Source organism: Lepidochelys kempii, chromosome 22, assembly GCF_965140285.1.
Source record: "Lepidochelys kempii isolate rLepKem1 chromosome 22, rLepKem1.hap1, whole genome shotgun sequence".
Classification (NCBI taxonomy): domain Eukaryota; kingdom Metazoa; phylum Chordata; order Testudines; family Cheloniidae; genus Lepidochelys; species Lepidochelys kempii.
In genome coordinates this window covers 4,324,451-4,331,135 of record NC_136401.1, presented here as the reverse complement: position 1 = coordinate 4,331,135, position 6,685 = coordinate 4,324,451, and the positions used below count along the sequence as shown (strand labels likewise).

The 6,685-nt window shown below is 48.0% G+C and overlaps 1 protein-coding gene across 1 annotated transcript in view; it reads left to right on the top strand.

Annotated features, from left to right (window-relative positions):
* The first annotated feature begins 5,925 nt into the window (after window positions 1-5,925).
* Window positions 5,926-6,685, top strand: part of LOC140901671 (uncharacterized) — a 43,985-nt gene continuing 43,225 nt past the window's right edge. The window contains exon 1 of the mRNA XM_073320916.1: window positions 5,926-6,007. The gene's annotated coding sequence lies outside the window, so the exon portion shown is untranslated. The remainder of the gene's footprint in view (window positions 6,008-6,685) is intronic.

Below are 6,685 nucleotides of genomic sequence, written 5' to 3'. Positions count from 1 at the left end.
ACTAGGGTCAAGCTCAACAGGGTCTTCTTTCCCCACTGATTCTGCCAAGCTCATTCCCTTGGCTGTGGTTTTGCTAGATAGTAGGTAGGGACAGTGGGAATCTTGTTCATCCATTCATGCGTGTCACTAATAAGATGATGAGGCATTTGGCTACTTATGTACAGGTGTGACTACCTGCCCTTTCCTGGTTACTATACACAGCCAGTCTGTATCCAAATCCAGTTAAAACAATTTTTTAAATAGGATATCAATCCAAATTTATAAGTATAACCCTTCTGCCCATCAGAGTTGGCAGCAACAGGGGCCGGGTTCAGTATCTAGGGGTTCCGTTCCAATAACACAATGCAAAACCAGCTCGAGCCCTCACCCAGTGACCCGGGACAAATACATATTTCACTCCCCCAGGTGCCTCTAGGAGGCAATACTTCCCCTCTTGCAAGCACAGAGTCTGCGTGTAGCAAAAGCCTTTTTTTAACAGAGAGAAACAATGTGGCATTACGTTGGGGAAACACCACCAACAGGGTTCATAATCCACCGCAAGCAAACTGGGCTGTGTCCTTTCCCTTTGGTTCTGGAGTCCAGCAACCCAAAAGTCACCCAAAGTCCCAAAAGTCCAACAACCCAAAAGTCTCTGACCCTGGTCAGGGCAGCCCCAGAGTTCTAGTTTATTTGCAGAGTTTTACCTCCCAGCCTGGGTGGAAAGGGGCGGGGGTAAGGGGCACCTTACGTGGTCCAAAGCCAACTACCCTGCCTCTCCGTGGGGCTCCACTCTACTCTGCTCCACCAACCATCCCGCAAACCGCTCCACTCCGCCAGCCACTCTGCTCTGCCAGCCATCCCGTGAGCCGCTCCAGCCGTCCCGCAGACTGCTCCGCTTCACCAGTTGTCCCGTAGCTGCCTCAGCTGTCCGACGAACTGCTCCTCAATACAGCTTCAGCCCCCACCCCCACTTAACACAGTACTCAGTGATTTCAGCTTGTGGTAGGGGGCCTCAGTGCTGGTGCATCATTGGCCCAAAGTGAATTCAGCTCAGCAGCCTGTAACCAGACTCCTAATGGAGTCAAAATTAGCTCTGATATTCCACAGTGGAGAGAGGAGACAGTACAATTGGCATGTAAGGCCCTCCCTGAGAGCCCCATACCACCAGGTATTAATACCAATACCTGCACCTCTCTCTCTCAATTCACTGGGTTTTAGAACCCATGACCCTGCCTAGCGAGTGCTGCTTAGTTGATGGCAAGTCCCTCCACCATAACAAAAGGCCAAGTACAGTTTCACTGTCCTTAATTCACACAATCAGGATAATAACAGTTTATTCTTCCTGCCCCAGTAAGAGAAACTGGGGCTCCTACAGCAGCCAAAGTGACCATCTGGGCAGGGTGGGTTTGCCTATGCAAATGAGATCAGCCTCTGAAGTTATTTTCCACAACCTACCACAACTCACCATCAGATGTCAGGGTAGAGCTCATCCTGACTATGCTTGCATCAGTATTTATTAATGAATTAAAACCACTATATTAAGGAAGGTTTCAGAGTAGCAGCCGTGTTAGTCTGTATTCGCAAAAAGAAAAGGAGGACTTGTGGCACCTTAGAGACTAACACATTTATTTGAGCATAAGCTTTCGTGAGCTACAGCTATCGAATTATGCATTTGATGAAGTGAGCTGTAGCTCACGAAAGCTTATGCTCAAATAAATGTGTTAGTCTTTAAGGTGCCACAAGTACTCCTTTTCTTTTTATATTAAGGAACTGGTGAGTAAGTAGCAAATGGATATAGAGGTACGGACAACCAATAATCCATTAAAATTAAAATATGGAGAAATGACTAAAGTTTAAATAATAGTAGGATACACCGAATGGACCTCCAGGATCACTACTTGTCACTGAACATAGCCATCATATCTGCAGTGGCATATAAAACAAGTCTGCAAACCATCAGAGGAGTGAAGTTTTGGAATAGCCTTCCAAGGGAAGCAGTGGGGGCAAATGACCTATCTGGCTTTAAGATTAAACTCGATAAGTTTATGGAGGAGGTGGTATGATGGGATAACATAATTTTGGCAATTAATTGATCTTTACATATTCATGGTAAATATGCCCAATGGCCTGTGATGGGATGTTAGATGGGGTGGGATCTGAGTTACTACAGAGAATTATTTCCTGGGTATCTGGCTGTTGAATCTTGCCCATATGCTCAGGGTTCAGTTGATCACCATATTTGGGGTGGGGAAGGAATTTTCCTCCAGGGCAGATTGGCAGAGGCCCTGGAGGTTTTTCGCCTCCTTCTGTAGCATGGGGCACGGGTCACTTGCTGGAGGATTCTCTGCTCCTTGAAGTCTTTAAACCACGATTTGAGGACTTCAATAGCTCAGACATAGGTGAGAGGTTTATCACAGGAGTGGGTGGGTGAGATTCTGTGGCCTGCATTGTGCAGGAGGTCAAAATAGATGATCATAATGGTCCCTTCTGACCTTAATATCTATGAATCTATAAAAGTCATTTAGTTTGCTCCACTGGCCATGAGCCCCAATTACAAGGCCAAAGAAGTGAACATTTCTGACTCCCAATATCTTCTTAATGACGTCCTCCAACTTGGAGTAATAGGCAACCTTCTCCCTGTGGGCTCTTTCCAAACTCCTGGCATTATCTTCCTAATGAACTGTTACATCAACCACCACTGCAGTATCCCCTTCTACGAAAACAATATCTGGCTTTTGCAAATTTCCTTCTCTATTTCTCCAATAAGGTTCTACTATTGATTTCCACCCTAATTTGCAAATGTTATCAATTACCACAGAGACTACCCTATTGTGTCTTCTTATCCGAGCATCCTTAGTTTTAAAATATTGCCCAGATATATGTGGTACTGTTTTCCTAACCTTTCTGCACCATCTGCACATGGCATTTAGTCCCTCTCTACCTTTTGCCAATATCTCCCTTGTTGGATAAAGATTAGCCCTTAACTGTAATCCGGCAATCAGCGAGGAAGATTTAATCATACAAGATCTTTTCAAAATTGAATTATTAATTGTATTGTTTCTAAAATACATGATACCTATCCCCTGACATCTCGTTACACCATCTAATATATTCCTCCTCTCTCCGCTTCTTAAGATTTGCTGTAGCTGCACTAAGAATCAATATTTTATCAAATTAAATTTCACAGGTATACACAAAGGATAAATCTATCCAATCGTCCCTAGACACAGTATGCCTTCTCCATTTATGAATGAGCATATTAGATATTTGTACACTAAACTTAGTTAGTGCAAGCCCTCCATCTCTTCCCCTTGCATAAAATAACCCATCAGTGGTACTCTGTGGGAGGTGTAAAATCTGTTTAACTACTTTCCTAACTAAAACATCAAGTTCGCATAAAATATAAGAAGGAGGCTCAATTACAAAACAACCTTGGTAAAATATGTTTGTAAAATCATCAATTTTTGAGTGGGTTTAAGAGGAGCCTTCATCAAGCTCTCACTCCATTCAATCAATTTACCCTTAAGAGACATTCCTCCAAACCCTATTCAAGGGTCTATCCTCACCCCCAAGTATTTTTAAAATTTTCCTAGATATACATAGTCAATAATTTCAGTACCCAATTTCCAATTATCCTTGGGGTTGATCACATAGTTCTTATATTTTGCTAATACGTGAAACCCTTTAGTCTTTTTCACATTAAGCCATAGATTAGTATTTCTAAAAAGCAGTCTAAAATCCCTAGATTTTTAGCCATCCCGATAAGAGCCACTTAAAATTGCCACATCATCGGCAAATGCCAATGACGTGACACTATTCCCTTGAATATAAAACCTCGAGCCCTCAGATTCCAATTTAGGTAACAAGGGATCCATGGCTATATTAAATAAAATTGGAGATAAAGAGTCAGCTTGTTCAACCCCACTCCTTATTAAAATGGACTCAGTACTTTTATCACCCACTCAAACCCCAGCAGTGTAATTATCATATAGGTCCCTTAGAATTTCTATAAAGTGTTCATCAATCCCAAATCTTTTCAGGCCGGACATGAATCATAGAGTAGAGTCATAGAGTATCAGGGTTGGAAGGGACCTGAGGAGGTCATCTAGTCCAACCCCCTGCTCAAAGCAGGACCAATCCCCAATTTTTGCCCCAGATCCCTAATTGGCCCCCTCAAGGATTGAACTCACAATCCTGGGTTTAGCAGGCCAATGCTCAAACCACTGAGCTATCCCTCCCCCCTTAGAGACATGATATGCCCATGTCCCACCGAATCAAAAGCCTTAGCCAAACCAACAAATACTATAGCTAATTCATCTCCATTCCACTTTGCTCCCCTTATTATCTAAAATTGAAATATTTTCTTCACATCCTGGAGCACCCTTTTTGCAAATTTTAACTGTAATTGACAATCTTTTAGCTAAAATACTCGTATACAGCCTTCTCCACACAGGTCCTATTCACCGTTTCCATGAGGATAGTTTCATAAATTCTTTCTCCTTTTGCACTTTTGGGATTAAAATAGTTCTATTTTCTTTAAAAAATATCCAGGAGTTGCCAATTTAAAAACCATATATTAAAAATCTTAGTGTGGATTAAAGTGTCTAAGTTAAAAATATCCCATAAATCATTCACTGTAACCTTACCGGGCCTGGGGCACTATCTTTAGGAAAGGTTTCAGAGGAGCAGCCGTGTTAGTCTGTATTCGCAAAAAGAACAGGAGGGTTAGTCTGCAAGGTGCCACAAGTCCTCCTGTTCTTTAGGAAACACTCTCAGGGCCTCCCTCACTTCAGCCACCAAAATCGGACTCAACAATAAATCATTAACCGAGTCTGTGCAGATGGGACCCTCCCTTCATCGTCGGCCGCCACCTGCAGCAGCGCTGGGGCGCGATTCTCCCTCGGGCCGGGGACTGATCAGCACCCCCCCCCCCCGGGGCTGGGGCTGCCTCCGGGTGCCAGCAGGGTTCCAAGCTGCGCCGTGGAGCCCAACGGCCGCAGCGCGCGCCCGCAACAGCCTCGCGGAAAGGCGCCGGAGACTGACCCCAGCGGCAGCACTAGCGTGAAGGCAGCGGCTCCGGCCCCGCCCAGGTGCGCGCTCCGCCCGGAAGCAGATCCCCGGGGGCCGCGAGGCGCAGCCTCTGTCCTGCCCGCCCGGCGCATGTGGCCTCTCCTCCCATAGAAGGCCGAGCTTGAGAGATTTCAGAGTAACAGCCGTGTTAGTCTGTATTCGCAAAAAGAACAGGAGGACTTGTGGCACCTTAGAGACTAACCCATTTATTTGAGCATGAGCTTTCCTGAGCTACAGCTCACTTCATCGGATGCATACTGTGGAAACTGCAGAAAACATTATATACACACAGAGACCATGAAACAATACCTCCTCCCGCCCCACTCTCCTGCTGGTAATAGCTCATCCAAAGTGACCACTCTCCCTACAATGCGTATGATAATCAAGTCGGGCCATTTCCAGCACAAATCCAGGTTTTCTCACTCCCCTCCCCCCCCCCAAACTCACTCTCCTGCTGGCAATAGCCCATCCAAAGTGACCACTCTCCCTCATGACAGGTCTCAGAGCAGCAGCCGTGTTAGTCTGTATTCGCAAAGAGAAAAGGCGGACGTGTGGCACCTTAGAGACTGACCAATCTAAAGCGAGCTGTAGCTCAGGAAAGCTCATGCTCAAATAAACTGGTCAGTCTCTAAGGTGCCACACGTCCTCCTGTTCTTTCTCCCTACAACGCGTATGACAATCAAGTCGGGCCATTTCCAGCACAAATCCAGGTTTTCTCGCCCCCCCCAACTCACTCTCCTGCTGGCAGTGGCTCATCCAAACTGACCACTTGAGAGAGAGAACTACGCTTCCCAGTGTGCATCGGGAGGGGGCGCGTGGGCAGACGGCGCACTTCCGCTTCCCGCAGGACGGGGCGCGCGCGTTGCCTAAGCAACTGGCTCGTCACTTCCGCTGTGAGAGGAGCCAGGAATTACAGCTCCCAGCGTGCCCCGGGGCTCTTCCGCCCTCTCGAGCCCAGGTAAGGAGGGGTCTCGCGATCAGCCTGCCCCCCCCCCCCCGCCATAACCTCGCGTCTCCTCCTGCCCCCGCCGCCCCCAGGCCCGGCCGGCCGGCGCCCGGCCCTCAGGCTGCTAACGCGACCTCTCGTGTCCCGAGATCTCCGGGCCGGGCCCGGCTGCGCCCAGGGGCCTGGGGCCGCGTCCCACCCCCGGCAGTCGGGGCGGCGGCGGCGGCGGGGGGGGTCTCCCGCCGAAGGGGCGAGCCCAGGGCGGAGCCCAGGTCTCCGGGCTGGAAATCGCCGCCTGTCACAGCGCGCTCTGGCTGAACGCGGCTGGCCTCTTCCTCCTTTTTATCACCTCATTGTAAAATACGCCCCGGGGATGCGCACGCTGCGCCTGCGTTTCAGTGCAGGGTGTGCAGAGCAGGACAGGCCCTGGTCTGTGGGGACGTTTAGTTTGTCCTGACTTCCCCAGTGCTTTTATGGAGCCCGGGGTTCTCGAGCTGGGGGTTGGGACCCCGCAGGGCTCTTACAAGGGGAGGGGGGTCGCGAGCTGTCAGCCTCCGCCCCAAGCCTGCTTTGCCGCCAGCATTTATAATGGTGTTAAAGATATAAAAAGTGCTTTTAATTTATAAGAAGGGGTCACACTCAGAGGCTTTCCATGTGAAAGGGGTCACTAGTACAAAAATTTGAGAACCA